Below are 18,804 nucleotides of genomic sequence, written 5' to 3'. Positions count from 1 at the left end.
CCCTTATTTTTTATTTTTTACACCTATAGCACCTGGTCTTCCTAGGTGGTCTCTCATCCAAGTACTAACCAGGCCCGATCCTGTTCAGCTTCTGAGATCAGACGGGATCCAGCTTGTTCAGGGTAGCATGGCCATAGACTAGACACTGTTTTAAGTACTAACTTTGCACCATCTTCCGAGGTGGGTACTATTGTTACCCGCTATTATAGACAAGGTGACCGAGGTTAGAGAGGTGCCATCATTTGCCCCTGGTCTTGGGCTAGTGGGTGACAGAGCCAGGTTTCTGCACGATGTTGCTCCTCAATGTATGCTGTTGATGAGAGTCAGTGTGATAATATAGCAATCTCTCACACATAGCGAAAATCAAGGGCTGCCCACGCGTGAAAGAGACAGCAAAAAACAGCCCCAAGAAAGCTCAGACCGTTGCACCCAGCAGACAAAGCAGCATCTGCCAACAGATGGAAAGTCACAAGAATCGATGGCCACTTCATCAAAATTAAAAACTTCAAAAGACACCATTAAGAAAATGAATAGCCAAGCCACAGACAGGGAGAACACATTTGCAAATCATATGTCTGATAAGTGACTGAATGCCTAAAGTCCTCTTAGAACTCAATAATAAGAAGGCAAATAACCCAATTAAAAATTTAAATTTAAATTAAAAAAAATTAAAGATTAGAAAAGACATTTCACCAAAGAAGATATACAAATGGTCAAGAAGCACAGGGGGAGAAGCTCAACATCATTAGTCTTTGGGGAGATGCAAATCAAAACCACAGTGATACCGCTTTTAACGCACAAGGATAGCTAGAACAGAAAAAGGAAAATAACAAATATCGGTGAGGATGTGAAAAAACTCTTATATGACTGCTGAGAATATAAAATGAAGCCACATTAGAAAACAGCTCAAGTCTATGGCCATGCCACCCTGAACGTGCCGGATCTCCTCTGATCTCAGAAGCTAAGCAGGGGCGAGCCTGTCTACTACTTGGATGGGAGACTACCTAGGAAGACCAGGTGCTGTAGGCGGTAAAAAAGAAAGAGAGAGAGAGAGAGAGGGAGAGAGAAAGAAAGAAAACAGCTCGAGATTCTTAAAAAAGTCAAACATGTATTTACCAGACATTCTAGTAATTCCACATCTAGGCACCTACCCAAGAGAAATACAAAGACTTGTATACAAATGTTCATAGCAGCTTTATTTACAGTAGCCAAAAGGTGGAAACAACCCAAATGTCCATCAACCCATGAATGGAGAAACGAATTGTGGTCTAGCCATACTGTGGACTATTACTCAGGCATTAGAAGGAAGGAAGCACTGATACACACCACGACATGGATGTACTTTAAAACCATTATGCTCAGTGCAAGAAGCCAGACTCGAAAAGGCACATACTGCATGATTCCACTTATATGAAATGTCCAGAACAGGCGAATCCATAGAGACAGAAAGCACACTGGTGGTCACCAAAGGCTGAGAATGAGGAGGGATTGTAATTGGGCAGAGGGATCTCTAAATTTACTAAAAATCATTGAATTGCGCACTTAAAATAGTTGAACTTTTTGGTATATAAATTACACTTCATTAACGCTGTATAACGACAACAATGGCTACCATGGGAGCATCTCCAAGGAGTGAGGAGTGGCCACAAGAGGGAGGAAGAGGTACCGCCCCTAGGGACTTGCTGGGCCCTGGAATGACCTGACGGCCCAAAGATGCTGGAATGGCATCCACTACAGGGCAGAGGCTTCTCCGGCTCTGGGGCGTTTGGGAAGAGCCAGGGCTGAGTCTGCAGCAGAAAGAGAAGCCTGGGACCCTCGTGGAGGGAGCCAGACTACCTGCAGAGAGCAAGTGTGAAGGTAAAGGGCAGGCCCTAAAAAAGAGCGGGGCAGGAAGCGGGCGGAGAGGGGAAGTCAAAAGCAGAAGCAGCCTGAGAACGGAAGGCAACAGAAGTGGAGAAACACAGGCAAAGGAGGGTGATGAAGAGGAAAAAGTTGCCTCGGACGACCCCCTCTGATGACACAGATGAGAGAAGTCACACAGGCAGAGTGGGCAGCCCAGGACCCTGTGACTTAGGGGCGTGTGGGATTAGGAGTCAAGTCACATGTTTCCTAGCCTGCACCTGTAGCAGTGAAGACTGGAGCAGCCATTCCTCCCTCTCTCCCTTCCTTCCTTCCTTCCTTCCTTCCTTCCTTCCTTCCTTCCTTCCTTCCTTCCTTCCTTCCTTCCTTCCTTCTTTCCTTCCTTCTTGAGCATTTGCACTCTGTCAGGTGCTGGCAGTTTGGGGAACAGACAAGCAAGACTCTGCCTTGTGGAGTCTGCAGGCCGGTGGGGCAGAGAGCCCTGACATATGTGATAGCAAGCATGATGGAGGTTGTGGAAGCAAATTTCAGGGGTGGAGGGGCAGATGACAGGGTTCAGGAACAAGGCAAGAAGGTGTCCCTGAGGGAAGATGGCAGGATGAGAGTGACAGCAGGGCAGCTCGGCCTCAAAGGCCCACAGGAAGTCCAGTAGAGGAGCTGAGAGGGAGCCATGGCCAGAGGTCAGAGGCAACCAGACCAGTGGGTTCCTGGGGTCATGTTTAGGAGTCTGGACTCTGTGACAATGGCTGCAGCTGGTCACTGAGGCATTTTCAGCAGGGAGGTGGCCAGAGCAGAGACGTATGCTGGAAAGTTGGTTCCACACTGCTTAGGGGATGGGACTGGGTGCCAGCACCAGGAGGTAGGTGGGACCTGACCCTGAGGGCTTTCAATGAGCCTATAAAATTGTTTCAGAGCTGGAAAAAAGAAAAAGATAAATAAAAACAGAAAAGATTGCTCTGTAGCCATAAAAAAGAATGACAAAGCTCTTTATGTCCTGATATGGAAGGATCTCCAAGAGAAAAAAAGCAAGGTATAGAGACCATACAAATGTTCAATCCTTTATTAAAAAGAGAGAAGAACATGACTGTGCATTTGCTTATGTGTATGCATAAAGCGTCTCTGGAGGGCTCACCAGGCACCAACCAGTACTGCTGGCTGCCTGTCGGGGCTGGGGCAGAGGCCCTGGGGGACTTTACTCATCATTTTTGTCCCTTTTGAACTTGAATCAGGAGACTGAATTACTCACTCCAAAAGTTAAATTAAAAAAAACAAAAACAAAAACAAAAATAACCCACGGGTTCTAAAATCTAGAGAAAAGTGCTAGATAGAAGTTAATAAAAGTTTACGTAAGACATTGGAATGTTACTTGTCATTAAATTTAGTCTTCACAAAAGTTCCAGTACCTTTGAAAACACAGAGGTTTGGTTTCCTAATGTAAAAGTGGAAATTCTCCAGTTACAGGGAGGTGATATCTCCAGGCGCCAGCCCCAAGAAAAGCACAACATACCAAGGTGCAGTTGATAAAACTGTCTACTAGGCCCTGTTTGATCTGAGAGTCCCCCGGATACATTTGTCTTTGTACAAAACGTTAACGGCTAACTTCTGCTTCTTGTAATCTGCTTATTCAAGAATGTAGTAGGAGGCTTTATAAGCTGCCTCCTCTGGAAGCTCGGGGCTGATCTCCTCTAACCCTGCGTGGTAGAGAGTCAGTCGCCGGCCGGCTAATAAAGGCTCATAATTCATCTCAATTGGCTCCATGGGTCTTAGAATTGATCGCACCACAACATTTGGAGGCCCCAGCGAGATCTCTCCAACGGGGGAGATCTCCTAACACCCGCGACTCCGGCCGCCTTGGGCGAGGACCTGCCCATCCAGGGCACGGCCGCTGAGAGACATTCCTCAGCCCTGGACGCCAGGCAGACTCGCCCAGGAGGGCAGGTGGACAAAAAGGTTTAATTCTGTAACAACTGGGCACGAGCCATCTGGAGCAGCTTCACCGGTGAGTAAGACTGCGCTTGGATCCGTCTGTCGGTGGGCCCTACAGAGAACTAGTGGAAGGCTGGACGCAGCAATACTTCCCTAGTCCGGTCAAGGTCTGAGACGTCAGACTTGACTCCAGGTATTCAGTTTTCTGGTGCGCTAGCGTTTTGTGTTACCTGTAGTTTGTCTTGTCTGTCTGTATTGTGTCTGTCTGTCCAGACCGGCCGAATGTACTGTTACCCTCCTGTTGCTTTAGCCTTCATAAGTTTACTTAGTTTGATTCTTTCCTTAGGTCTGGCCTCCGTGGCCCTGCCCGACTGGACGTTAGGTCAGAGGCTGATCCTTGCCCTGGCTTATTTGGCTTTTGTGGGGATTTTCTCTTTTCCTGCCTGTTTTTACTAGCATGAGTCAGGCTTCTTCCTCGAATCGTCCTACCCCCCTTCAGTGCCTCCTTAACCATGTTAAGGATTTCAGGAGATGAGCCCAAGCCTACGGAGCTAATGTCACTCCCTTTGACCTTCAGAGGTTCTGCCAGTTAGATTGGCCCACATTTGGAACAGGGTGGCCATCAGAGGGGTCACTCGACCTGCAAACAGCCTTTCAGGTGCGGGGTATTATCTACGGAAATCCTGGCCACCCTGATCAGGCTCCATATATCGATGTGTGGATTGATATTGTTTCTGATGCCCCCAAGTACTTGAAGGACTGCCGCTGCGGCCAAGAGTCAAAGGCGACTCCCAAGTCTGTCCTTCTGTCCACACCAAAGGGGCCAAAAGAGAAACCATCTGGACAGACACCTAACTCTCTTTACCCTGTCTTACAGGCACCCCCTGGGAACCCCGAGGTCACTAATCCCCCCCTTACTCCCTTCGTGACCCGTTCCTGTCTCCATCTAACAGGCAGGCAGAACCCCTCCAGAGTCCTCCCCACACCCGCACTGGGGTTGTATACCGGCCCCCACAAGACCCTGATCCTGTCCCTGACTGGTCGAATCAGGCAGCACTCCGGCAATTGGCTCCCCCGGTTGGGGGAGAAACCCAGAGGCCATTCATGGTCTCTGTCCCTTTCTCCACCAGCGATTTACACAATTGGAAACACCAGAACCCCTCATTCTCAGAGAAACCCCACGGATGAATCTCTCTCCTAGAGACTATTTCTTTACCCACCAGCTGACTTGGGACGATTATCAGCAACTTCTCCAGGTCCTGTTTACCTCAGAGGAGTGGGAACGAATCCTGAGGGAGGCTGCAAGGATGGTATTAGAGCCCAACGGGCAGCCTTCCACCGATCCAGCGCACATCCATCATGTTTTCCCAAACACCTGTCCGCCTTGGGACCCCAACACCGTCCAAGTTAAGGAGGCTCTCCAACAGTATTGCCAGCTTCCGCTCCAGGGCCTCCGGTCTGCCGCCTGACGATCCATTAACTTATCCAAGGTAAGCGAGGTCATCCAAGCTAAGGATGAATCACCGGCGGTGTTCCTGGAACGACTTTTAGAGTTGTACCAGTTATATACCCCTATTGACCCAGAGGACCCTAATAATAGGAGGGCTGTGAATTTAGCTTTTGTTAGTCAGTTGGCCCCGGATATTAGAAAGAAACTGCAGAGGACGGAAGGGTTTGAAGGAAAGAACCTGTCTGCGCTGGTCGAGATAGCCCAACGAGTATCCAACAATAGAGATGAGGTAGATATAGCACAGACCAAGAAGACGACCAAAGTCCTGCTTGCAACTATGCAAGGAGCCAATCCACAGGGACCGACAGGAAAAGGCAGAGGCCAGGGACAGGCACCCAGAGCGAACAGTGGACCTAGGAGAGTCGGGCTGGAGAAGGACCAATGCGCATATTGCAAGAAAAAGGGACACTGGAAGAATGAGTGCCCTGGAAAAGGACGAGCCCCCAAGAATAAGGCCCCCCTCGTCCTCTTTGAGGACGCAGAATGAGGAGGTCGGGGCTCTTACATTATGAGACCCCGGGAGCCCATGGTAACTTTATAAGTCGGGGGCAAGCCTGTGAACTTCTTGGTAGACACAGGAGCTACCTACTCTGTCCTACAGAGTGCCCAGGGCCCACTCTCAAAGGAAAGGACACTCATACAAGGGGCCACTGGACAAGGGAAATCTTACCCTTGGACCCAAGCCAGGATAACAGGGAACAGGATAACAGGATAACAGGGAAAAGAAACAATTACCCATTCATTTCTAGTTATGCCAGAATGCCCGTACCCGCTGCTGGGTAGAGACTTGCTACAGAAGTTACAGGCCACAATCTCCTTCAAGGAAGGGCATACTGAATTGACTGTCGGGTCAGGCCCACTGACCATTCTACTCACCTGCCCATTGTCTGAGGAATACCTTTTGCTAGAGGAGCCCCTAATAAACTTGCCAGGAGCCTTACCTACAAACCCTCTATTAAATGAATTCCAACAAGAGATTGCTGGTGTCTGGGCAGAGGCAAATCCCCCCGTCTGGCAGCACATCATCCTCCTATTATAGTGACTCTGTCCAGCTCAGCTACTCCAACCCGGGTACGTCAATACCCTATCCGTCAGAAGGCCCGAGCGGGTATCGCTGTCCATATTCGAAGGTGGAGGGAGGCAGGAATCTTAGTTCCCTGCCACTCCCTCTGGGACACTCTCTTGCTCCCAGTACAGAAGCCCGGCACCCATGACTACCGACCTGTCCAGGACCTCAGGGAGGTCAATAAGCGAGTTGAGACCATCCACCCAACAGTCCCAACCCTTACACGCTTCTCAGCCAGCTAACCCCGAGTCATCAAGTATATACTGTCCTAGATCGGAAGGATGCCTTCTTTACTCTGCCGCTGGCCAAGGCTAGCCAGCCCATCTTTGCTTCTGAGTGGGAAGACCCAGACAGACTTTACTCAGGACAGTTGACTTGGACTCAACTGCCTCAGGGCTTCAAGAATTCCCCAGGCCTGTTCGATGAAGCCCTAAGTCAGGACTTAGTAGAATTCCGCCAGAGGCACCCAGAGGTAGTACTTCTACAATATGTTGATGATCTTCTGCCGGCGGCTGAAACAGAATTAGACTGTAAACAGGCTACTGAGGACCGACTCCAGGAGTTAGACAAGAATGGGTATCGGGTGTCCGCTAAGAAGGCTCAACTTTGCTCTCCCAAGTGACACACCTAGGGTACAATCTACAGAAAGGAAAAAGGGCCCTGTCCTCTAGTCGGATCGAGGCTATTCTGAGGATACCCCAGCTGCACACCAAGCGACAGGTTCGAGAGTTCCTGGGAGCAGTAGGTTACTGCAGGCTTTGGATTCTGGGGTTCACAGAAATAGCTAATCCCCTGTACACCAGTACCGGAGGGAAAGGAGAGGACCTAGCCTGGGGAAAGGAAGAAAGGAAGGCATTTGAAGCCCTGAAGGCAGCCCTGACCACAGCCCCTGCATTAGCCCTGCCCAACCTGGAAAAGCCATTCCAGCTCTTTGTTACCGAGGTGCGGGGAATCGCGAAAGGGGTCCTGACACAGACCTTAAGCCCCTGGAAGCGACCAGTTGCATATCTCTCCAAAAGATTGAACTACGTGGCAGCAGGATGGCCCAACTGTTTGAGGGCAATCGCTGCCACTGCAATCCTCACCAAGGAAGCCCTAAGATCGACACTAGGGCAGACCCTCCAGATCATCGCCCCACACGCGGTTGAGTCAGTGCTTCGCAGTCCACTGGACCAGTGGATTTCCAATGCTAGAATCACCCAGTATCAGGTCTTGCTTCTCAACCCACCCCACGTACAGTTCCTGAAAACTGCCGCACTCGACCCAGCCACCCTACTGCCTGACGATGACCCTCGCCAACCCCTACATGACTGTCTTGAGGTCCTAGAGAACGTCACCTGCACCAGACCGGACCTGACAGACAGCCCTTGGCTGAACCCAGACGCTACTCTTTTTACGGATGGGAGTAGCTTCGTCTCAGGAGTCAGGTATGCTGGGGCTGCAGTGGTTACCACCGAGACTGTCATCTGGGCATAAGCCCTAAGCCATGGAACTTCAGCTCAGCGGGCTGAACTCAGTGACTCAAGCTCTGCAGTGGGGTAAAAACGAAACTGTTAATATCTATACGGACAGCAGGTATGCCTTTGCCACGGCACATGTACATGGGGCGTTATATAAGGAAAGAGGGCTACTGACCTCGGGAGGAAAAGAAATCAAGAATAAGGAAGAAATACTAGCCCTGCTTGAGGCAATTTGGCTGCCAAAGAAAGTGGCAATCATCCACTGCCCAGGGCACCAGAACTCGGGCTCTGAGGTAGCACAAGGCAACTCCTTCACTGATCAGACAGCAAAGGAGGCCGCCCGAAAACCAGTGGGGCCAATTGACATTCTGCTGGCCCTACCGCCCAGAGTGCTAACAGACACCCCTACCTACACTCCAGGGGAAGTTGAACTATGCAACAAGCTGGGAGGAAAAGAAGAATCTACCGGGTGGGTTAGGATTCCAGATGGCAGCCGCATTGTAGTACCTGAGGCCTTGGGCCGAGACTTTATCACCCAGGTTCACCCGAGCACTCACTTGAGAGGGACCAAGATAATTGAACTGATGAAAAGAGACTATTACATCCCGGGGCTGCAACGAATGGCTAAGCAGGTATCAGCCGGTGCCACATCTGCGCACAAGTGAATCCAGGGCCCTCCAAGGAAGTACAACAGGGGACGAGGCTTTGTGGTCAGGCGCCGGGGAAACACTGGGAGTTGGATTTCACTGAGGTCAGCCTGGGAACCTTTGGATTCAAGTACTTGCTTGTGTTCACCGACACTTTTTCAGGATGGACTGAAGCCTTCCCCGCCAAGCAGGAGACAGCTCAGGTAGTAGCAAAGAAATTAGTCTCAGAAATAGTGCCTCGATTTGGCCTGCCCATAACACTGGGGTCTGACAACGGCTCGGTGTTCATCGCCCAGACCAGCCAATCTCTAGCAAAGGTGTTAGGGATCAATTGGAAATTGCATTGCATTTATAGGCCTCAGAGTTCAGGGCAAGTAGAAAGAATGAATAGAACCTTGAAGAAACCCTAACTAAGTTCAAGCTGGAAACTGGCGAAAACTGGGTGAGTCTCTTCCCCTTTGCCCTGTTAAGGGCACGGTGCACACCCTATTGTAAGGGCATCACGCCTTATGAAATAATGTTTGGAAGACCCCAACATCTCTTCCCCAAGTTAGGGGAAGAAAAGTTAACAGAAGTTCATAATTTTTCACTGCTTAAGTCCTTGCCGGCCCTCCATCTCGCACGGCAGGAGACCCACCAACTGGTCTCCGCCACCAGAACAACCGCTCAGCATCCATTCCAGCCACACGACCACGCGCCAGGCGATTGGATCTGGGTGAAAATGGTACAGCCTGCTTCTCTTGAGCACCGCTGGGGCGGACCTTTCCCTGTCATCCTCACAACACCCACCGCGGTCAAGGTAGCTGGACGCCGTCATTGGATTCACCATACTAGGATCAAGGCTGCGCATCCGCCACAGACATCGGAACAATGGACCCTGCGTCAGTCAGAGGACCCATTAAAGATAAGACTTTTAAGGGTTCAGACTGGACCATCTTAATTGTCTCTATCTTCCTACATGTCACTCACTGTCACTCTAGCAATCCTCACCGGCCCCACGGGTATAGATGGGAGTTAACTAGAACCGAGATGGGCGTTCCTATTTCCATAGTAAATACCTCTAGCCAACTTATTTTCAATGTAGATCTATGTGCCATCCTCGGGCAGCCTGGCAAAGCTCACTATAAGGCAAGGGACCGACTCTGGTCATCCCCATTGGAAACCTCGCTACAGAAAAAGGCCTTCAAGGAACACAGCTTTATATGTGTCTTCAGGAAGGAAGCCCCACATGTGCTAAGCCAAATGAATATTATTGTGCCTCTTGGGGCTGCGAAACAATCGCACCATGGGAGAGTGAACTGGGTGGGAGAGATCATTACATATCTCTCAGCCGCCCTATTCAGTTATGGGCAGGCCAAATCGAGGCACTATTTCTGAGACTAATTTCTTTGCTACTACCTAGGAAGCTGTAACCCTGTAACCCTCACTGTAAAACAGTGGAATGCACAGGCCTGGACTATAGGGAGGTCTCTGCGTGGCTCTGGGTGAAACCTGCTGTTTCTATGCTAATCTTTCAGGTATTATTAGAGATATAGTTTAGCCCTGGTTGGACAGAGACTCCGTGACAGAGAAGAACAACATCAGCGGACAGGGTCTTGGTATGATAACCTGTTCAACGGATCCCCTTGGTTAACTACACTGCTTACCTCCATCACAGGACCCCTAATGCTGGTATTTCTGGGGTTGCCATTTGGTCCCTGTGTAATTAATTGGATAACTGCCTATGTTAGAAAGCGGGTCCAGGCAGTAAAACTCATGGTCCTCAGAACAAACTACCAACCACTCCAAGTCGGAGAATCAATGATTTGATTTCCCTTCAAAAACCAGTGGGGAATATAAAAGTGGAAATTCTCCAGTTTCAGGGAGGTGGTATCTCCAGGCGCCAGCCCCAGGAGAAGCACAACATTCCAAGGTGCAGATGATAAAACTGTCTACTGGGCCCTGTTTGATCTGAGAGTCCCCCGGATACATTTATCTTTGTACAAAACGTTAACGGCTAACTTCTGCTTCTTGTAATCTGCTTATTCAAGGATGTAGTTGGAGTCTTTATAAGCTGCCTCCTCTGGAAGCTCAGGGCTGATCTCCTCTGACCCTGCGTGGTAGAGAGTCAGTCGCCGGCCGGCTAATAAAGGCTCATAATTCATCTCAATTGGCTCCGTAGGTCTTAGAATTGATCACGTCACAACGCTAAGGATTCCTGAGTAGGCATGATTGCTGAGCACTCAAAGCCAATGTTAAATTTAATAAGTTACTTACTCGCCAAATAATTTCAAGTGCAAAATTATAAGAATATATTTTTTTTAATGTTTCAAAAGCAGTGGTGTTTGACAGTGGGTGTGGGTGGGATTTTTTCATGTCTTCTGGGCTCTGGGGTGGGACCTCTGGAGCTAGGAGATTTGGAGGTCCATGGCCTGGGCTAGGGTTGAGGTGCGGGGTAAGGAGAGACGCGGGAGCTCCTGAAAGGTGGGGGAGCAGGCAGTGGGATGTGGTGGGGGCAGGAGCAATCAAGGTTGGCTCCCAGTCTTGTGCTCTCTTCAGCCCACGGGTGAGTTTGCTTTGCTGAAGTACTTTTGATCTTGCCAAATTCAGGGAAATAGAAGACCTTGGAACCATCTTGAAGATAAAAGGATTGGTTTTTTGTGATCTGCAAGGATTTTTTTTTGCTTTTAATAGGCATTCTTGTTCATATACCAATGTGTTCTTATAAGGGCTGTAATGCCATTTATTCAAGGGCATGTTTGGGGATCTCACCTGTCCATATCTCAAAGCCCTGTGCTAAAGACCACCCAGAGGTCAGAGGTAAGACCTGATCCAAACCTTTGCCCTTATTTTACATCGACTTGAATAAGCTTGGCTTTTCTGGCTCAGCCTGGTTGAGTCATTTAAACATAGTCTGGGTGGGCCTGGAGGACGTGAGGTCAGGAAGGATGGCGGGGTGGGCGGCTGCTCTGATGTGGCCAGAAGTGCTAGCTGATGAAGAATCTGGTACCAGAACAGAAGGAAGACCTGTGGAAAGCACACCAAAGACCCAGAACCTGTGGCCCCTGGGGACAGTGGCAGAGGGACAGTCCTCCATGCTCAAGGGTGCCTGAGGGCATCGCCACTTAATGGTCCTGCCTCTTATCTAATGGTAACCATTTGTCATAGAGAATAGGATAAATGCCATTGTTAAACATTTCCCACATAAAACCATTAAAATACATTGAAGCATTGTGCCTGAAAGGGTAAGATTCAGTTACCCGAAACCTTAAGCGAAATATATTGCTTCCCAGAGATTCCAAATGAGTAAGGTTTTCACACCTCTTTGGAAAGAGAGGGGAATTCCCAGATAATTGAGACCATCTGCTCAGGGGTCACTCTGCAGGATGCTGCGGGCTAGAGGCCTCAGAGCTCTTTTTTCAAACCCTGCCCTGCTCAGCTGCCTGAATGGCAGCTTCAAAGTTAACCTTTTGCAAGGCATCAAAGGGGGAGCCTTCAGGCTCCATGGTTTGCAGCCAGGGGTTGAGTGCCTTTGGCATTCCTCTTGCTTGAAGCCTTGGGCAGGCAGAGTGGCTAGCTTGCAATCCTCTGCGGTGTGGCCCTGGCCTCCCAATCCTCTGCGGTGTGGCCCTGGCCTCCCGTGGGCTTTGGATGAACATACAGGAATCCTGTCTGCAGGGTGGGAGGGTCACACGCATTGGCTGGGAGGGGACCGAGGGTGCTCACTAGACCCCAAAGGGACCTGAGCTGTTCTGAAGGACATCGTTTCCCTGGTGGAAGGAGGGCTTCCCGTGAGGCCCCGCTCAGGGGCAGGCAGCCTGGCCGATGCTCAGTCCTCCCTCCACAGGCGCTGGCTCCCAAGGCTGACTCCTTCTCTCCCTCGGGGGCAGAAGGAGAGGGAAGGGAAGGGAAGGCTGTCAGGCCTGTCATGCAAGTAACCAGCCTCTACACAGTCTGAGAATGCCAGGGGTGGAGCCAGAGGGGACTCAGATACACCACGGTTCTCCTGTTCTCCAGTCTCTGGTCTCTCATTCATTCGTTCATCCCACTATCTCTGGGCTCCCACCACCAGGCGACAGCCCGGCAAAATCTGGGGCTGCACGGTTCCTTTGAAATCTGATCAGAGCCACAGGTGCCTCTTATGATTTTCTAGTGGCCTTGTTAAAAAAGTAAAAAGAAACGAGTGAAATTCATTTAAATAACTTTTTGTCCAATCCAATTGATCTGAAAGTTATTTCAACAGGTAATCAATATAAAAATTGTTAATAAGATCGGTTACAGTCTTTCTTTTCATGCTCAGTCTTCTAAAGCCAGTGTGAACTTTACACTTAGAGTAGTACATCTCAATTTGGCTTTCTCCTCTCAGTTTATTTATTTTATTTTTTATTTCTCACAGTCACATAACTTTCATTACGGTATCTTGTAATAAGTGTTCTATTTTATTATCATTGTTAATTGCTTACTGTGCCTAGTTTATGAGTATTATTTTTTAAAATTCTTTAACATTATCACATATTTGACCCTTTTAACCCTATCTTCCTCCCCGCCTCCCCTATCAATTTGCACCAGCCACATTTTAAGTCCTCAGGAGTCACATGTGGCTGTCAGCTGCCATATCAGATAACCCAGATCTAGAGATACAAGACATAGCAACACCCAGACCCTTTACTGGAGGGGATCACTGCCTCCCTGTGGTGTGTGTGGGGTGGGGAGGGGAGGCACGTAAACAGTCGATTATGAAAATCAGCTCTGTAAGTGCCACAGGGTGCCAGAGCAGAGATGGTCTATCTATAGTCTACTACTTGGGCTCTGGAGACTGGGATTCTGGGTCCTGCTTTGTCACTCGGTAACTGTGCATGACGCCTGGCAGGCTGCAGATGCTGGCAAGCATTTAATGAATTAACTACCAGGAGATTGCCATCAGATTGAAAATTTTAAAGCGCTGGTCCAGGTGAGAGAGCTGAGAACTCTGTCCTGCTCATGGGGCGGAAGTGGGCAATTCTTGGAGGCAACTTGTAACATCTGGGAAAGCTCATCCTCTGCCACCAGTCCACCGAAGGGTCTGTGTCTCCCAGAAACCCATGCACATGTGACCATGACGGGATGGCATGGGGATGTCCACAGTAGCATTGCAGATAAAAATTCAAACTTGGAAATGCTCTGTTCGTCAGAAGAACAAATAGACAGTCTATGACGTATTATGACCTACTCATTCAATGGAAGATCACACAGCAGCCAATATGAAGGAGCTAGATCTACGTGCACCCACATGGAAAATACTCAAAAGCTTATTGAGTGAGAGAAAAGCGAAACCTTGATGGTGGTATGCCATCAATCGGAATGTTTTGAAAAAGTCAAAGCAGTTTATAAATGTACATAAAACACTTTAGGACTATCGGAGAGGGTTGCCCACTGGCTGCAGATGAATGGTTGATTCTGGGAAGAAGGGAGAAAAAGGTGAGATGGGAGAGGAGGACCAAGGGGGTCTTATGTCAATATTTTATCTCTTAAAATCTTCCTCAAATGTGGCAAAAGGCTAATCTATGTTAAGTACCTGAGTACATGTTAAGGTATTTTCTCCACTTTTCTATACTTGAAATATTTCACAATGAAAAATTAAAAACCCCTCCAAATTAAAAACAAACAAACAAACAAACATGAATTAATAAATGGCCTTGAGAAAGTTACCTACCTTCTCTGCGCTTTAGTTTCCACATCTGAAAGATGGAAAAATGTGGCCGTTTTTTCATGGCCAGTGTCTGGTAATAGAAGCCCTTAATCAGTAATCATCGTGAACGTTTATTGAGCGCTTACCATGTGCCGGACATAAATAAACTGACTTAATGACAAGTACAAAAAGAAGGTATCCTTATGCTCGTTTTACAGATGAGGACACTGAGGCAGAGAAAGTCACCCAGTGTTACCAGTAAGTTAATGGTGGACCTGGGATTTGAGCTCAGCCAGCCAGGTTCACAATTGCTATTTTGAGCCCCTTCTGTATACTCTGCCTCCACTCTGTGCTCATTCTCTTGCCTATTCTGGAAATTAAAAAAATCATTTTTCAAGTCTGCAGGTGCCAAATCTCCCCCAAGTGCTCGGGGCCCAGGCTAATCCCAGGAGAGGCAAGTGGTGCCCGCTCTAGTTGCAGATGGCTCTGATCTGGGTCCTCTCTTTGGGGTGGACAAGCCCTTTAGAAGACCACAGTGCCATCCATCAACTTTAGGGGGCCCCCACGCACACCTAGTTCATCAGCTTATTAAATTTTGCCGAGGACTTGGCCACCGGCAACCCCATTTTTATATCTCCCGGCAACGTAAATATTCAACAGGGTGAGGGGGCAACACCGAGGGGGAAGTTCTGAATCCTAGATCCACCTTCAGGGTGCCCCAGGATTCTAGAGATCAGTTTACCTCCCTGGAAGGCCTGGCAGCCTCCGCTGGGGCGTGAGGGGGGGTCACAACTCCCCTGCAGCCTAAAGACAATACCCGAATGCACAGAAATTCTCTCCTTGGCAGCAGGCTCCACGCTCTGAGCAAATGAATTGTGCAACAGACAAATACTATCTTTCCCCCAGGCACTGGCAGCCAACAGTGAGAAGAAAATGAACTTACTTTTTTGCATGCCATTTAATTTCAATATCATTTAATTTAAATGGGAACAACTCACGCTGAACCGTGGTTTGGCGAGGGTGGGGGTGGGAGAAGGGAGCTCTGACACTTCTTTCTATAATCTTTACATTAAAAAAAAAAAAATAACCCAGGAGTATATATGACCTGCTATAAGAAAATAAAGATGCAGTTTTAAAAATTCAGGAGAAGAGGAACAGGAAAGTGCTTGCCACATTGCTGGGCACACAGAAGGTGATGTTAAATATTGACAAGAGGTCGAATAGTGAGGACGAAAAGACAGGGCTCCTCCCCAAGCCTTGGCGAGGTCTGGAGGCAGCACGGGGACCAGGATGCTTTCCCTCTGAGCCCGTAGCCGCAGCCCCTGCAAGGCTCCTAGCGGCCCCTCTTACCTCTAGGAGAAGGTATCAGTGGCCGTTTTGCATCTCAGGCCAGGGACGGTCACTCGCTCTTCTGGGGTGGCCATCTGGGTTATGGCTGCTCTCTGTCCCCTGCTGGCCTGACTCTCTTCCGACTCTGCCCATTTGGACTAAATGCCCAGCCTTTACAGAGAAGGGAAATTATCTTTAAGCTCAGGCCTTCCAATGGTCCCCATGGCTTTTGAAGCTTACTCTGTGCCATTAATCCCTGGCTCATATCCCCACTTCTGACCTCGAGGATAGAGGGATGGAGCAACTGGAGCCCACACAGAGGACGGAAACTCACGTGGCAAAGAGAATCGAAACGACAGGGAGGAAGGAGACAGAGGATGTGACTGTTTCTAAAAGGCTCTCCTGGGACTCTTGGGGGACCCTAGTGAGGGAGTTTCAGAAATTGGTTTCTATGTAGCAGAGGGGGAAATTCCTGGCAATCAGAACGGGGGTGAGCTGCCTCAAGGTCAGTGAATTCCCCGAGTCTGGGTCTGTCAGGCATGTCGATCGCACCAGTTTATTGGGATGGTCGACCTGATGACCCTGAGAGCCTGGGAGGGAGGGTTTTCAGGCTCCGATGTCATTTTGCGCAGACTCCCCTTTGTGAGCAGGCTGCCTGCGGCCTCGGCTCTCTGCGGGGAGAGCGGGGAAAAGCAGACCGCTGTCCCCCGCAGCAAGATGAGGTGCCCCCACGACGGTAGTGGGATGGGGTCTTAAGCTCCAGTGATGCCCCGTGAAATGGCAGACGAGTAGCCCCAGGGCAAGAGAGCAGCCCAGGTCCTGGCGTGAGGGCTTCGAACTGAAACAGGGCAAACAAGCAGCCGCGGAGGAGTGCGTGGACACAGTTTGGGTGGATAGCCGCAAGGTCTTCGGACATGCCCCAGAGCTGTGGTGGGTAGTAAGGCCAGCCAGACAGAGAGATGAGGATTTCCAGCAAGCTGGTAAGAATCGGGTCAGCCGTGGCACAGATGTCTGCTCAGGCCTGTGGAACCCACTGAGTCCACTCGAGGACACTGGTTCTGGAAGGGCAGATGAGCTCGCCTGGGCGGAGAGCAGACGGGCCTCTTTTCCCAGCACATTCTCCAGCTGCCACTTAGCTCCCAGAGCCTTTTGGGGTTCAAATAAAAGCATCACTAAAATGCTCAACTCTTACCCCCTCAGAAGTAAAGAATGTCTGTGGAATTAAAGCTGGCATGGACCCTCGGAAGCATAGGAAGTGGGGTCGGCCACAGGGGTTGCAGGCTGGCCCAGAGCCCTAACCCCCACTCCCATGCAGAGAAAAAACCATCCCTGAGGGGGAGAAGCGGAGGCCTTGGCCTTTGTAGCATGTATCAGATCAGGGTGCAGGGGCAGCGAACTTGGGGTCCCTGATCCCCACTGAGAGCCTCTGCTCGAGAACCCGTATTCAGTCCAACACAAGCCCTGAGGGTGTGCTCTTGTCATTGTGGGACAACCTTTCCAGATTCCGCGATTCTGAAAATGGATGTAATTAAATGCTGTCGATGGCTGAGCTTGGCCTCTGCCCAATTTTTACTACCCAGCCAGTACAGGCCGCCACACTTGTGTTCTAACAGAGCTGTTCTAAATGACAGGAGCTGGGGGGCAGGGGGGAACCCCAGGCTCCCGCCTTAGGGAGGGAGGCCCAAGGCGCAGCTGGAAGTCGGGAGGGAAATGGTCCTGGTGGCAGTTTTCCCAGACTTGTCCTGACTTCTAGAATTGTTGCTGCCACATGCATCAGAGTAACGTAAGGAGGAGGCAAGAGAATTAAAATGTTAATCAAGCCACATTCAGAGACTGCAATGTGCTGATCAGCCCTGCAGCCGGGCCAGGAGGACACCTTCAGAACAAAGGAAGATTTCTGCTGGGATTGCTAACAACCCATTCCCCACACCTGTGAAGGGGAACCAGCAACCAAGAGATTCCCCATGGCTAAAACCCTGGGGAACCTAAGGATTAAAGGCTGAGAAGTGCCAGCCAGCCGGCTTTTAGTGCTACGTTCTCTTCCCCTTCCCCTTCCTCACTGTGTGTCCCTATCAAAGGGTACGGGAACTAAAGAATGACATATAAACTGAATTCCCCGAACTCTCAGCCCCCTCTGTCTCTCTCTCACTGCCTTTCCATGCCTCTCTCTATCGTCTCACTGTCCCTCCCTCTCTCTGTCTGTCCCTCTGAGTCTCTCTCAGGCTCTCTCACTCTCTGCCTCGGAGAGGAGACCACACTCTGTCTGTGGAGTGTTATCCCTTTTCTAATAGACTTTCTTTTTGACTCTAACTTCGTTGTGTGTTGAATTCTTTCTACACTCCCACCAAAGGACCCTATTCTCTAGGTACAGGGCTTGTTCTCCACCCCCCTCCCCGCTCCACCCCAACTCAGGGAAATTTGTCCTGTCCTGTATCAAAAGTACCCAGGACATTCTCAGTGCCAGCCCAGCTCAGCTTCTGTTATCGCCCGTCTGCTAAGGGTGGAAAGGGTGCAGGAAAGGGTGCGTGCTATCACATGGATCAGGTAAGGCCTGAAAGAACTTTCCTACTCTAATCTCAGCCTCTTCAGTCCTCAGCTGGGAGTTAAGTCCGTGGCCCAGGAGCCCTGGGCCAGCAGTTTAGGGCTAAGCGTTGAGCACCACCGTAGGCCAGGCTAACCCCGGCCCAGCTTGCTGACTGGTGATTGTGTGTACATCTCCGGCACCCCGAAGGAGGAGACCCCGCAGTTTGGAGGATTTGTATCCTGCCAGAGCCTGGGTTGTTAAGTGGCCAGTTCTGTCCAGTGGGGTGGGGCAGGTCTCAGGAAAATGCCCTGTTCCTTCACCTTTTTTTCTTTAGTTGTTTAGGGAGGCTTTGCCTGCCCCGGGGCTATGGAATTTCTGGCTAAGGAAAGCTAAGTGCACTCCAACAAAACCATAATTCTCCTGGCCCTGGGAGGGGCGGGGGTTGGGAGGAAAGTAGATGGCAAATCTTGTCCCTCTGAGGGATGGAGAGGTGAGCTGTGATGTGGTGGGACCCGCCCTGCTGTCAGCCTGTGGTTCTCTTTCCTCAGTGACTCAGCAAACTGGAGAGTCACAGCTAAACTGTCTGGGGTGTTGGGGAGGTCTTGCCCCAGCTGACAGCTCCCTGTGGAGCAGGAACAATAAATGATAAGATTTATTCAGCTCCAGGCTTAGCCAGTGATCCTTACTCTTCTACCCAAATCAACCCAAGGACAATGAGGCAGACAGCCGGGCTCTGCCAGAGGGGCTTTTCAGAGATGCACATTTCCAAGTCCTTTCCCTGCGGCTTGTTTCCAGGGAGGTCTGGGTCGGCGGGGTGGGGAGGGTGTCTGTTTGT

At 49.9% G+C, this 18,804-nt stretch overlaps 2 pseudogenes; one reads left to right on the top strand and one right to left on the bottom strand.

The window, feature by feature from the left end:
- Positions 1 to 20: 20 nt before the first annotated feature.
- LOC120581051 (uncharacterized) lies at positions 21 to 139 on the bottom strand (annotated as a pseudogene).
- Positions 140 to 910: 771 nt separating this feature from the next.
- Positions 911 to 1,029, top strand: LOC120581010 (uncharacterized; annotated as a pseudogene).
- Positions 1,030 to 18,804: the final 17,775 nt, after the last annotated feature.

Source organism: Pteropus medius, unplaced genomic scaffold (assembly GCF_902729225.1).
Source record: "Pteropus medius unplaced genomic scaffold, Ma_sr-lr_union100, whole genome shotgun sequence".
NCBI lineage: Eukaryota > Metazoa > Chordata > Mammalia > Chiroptera > Pteropodidae > Pteropus > Pteropus medius.
The sequence above is the reverse complement of the archived record's forward strand: the minus strand, read 5'-3'. Positions and strand labels throughout refer to the sequence as shown.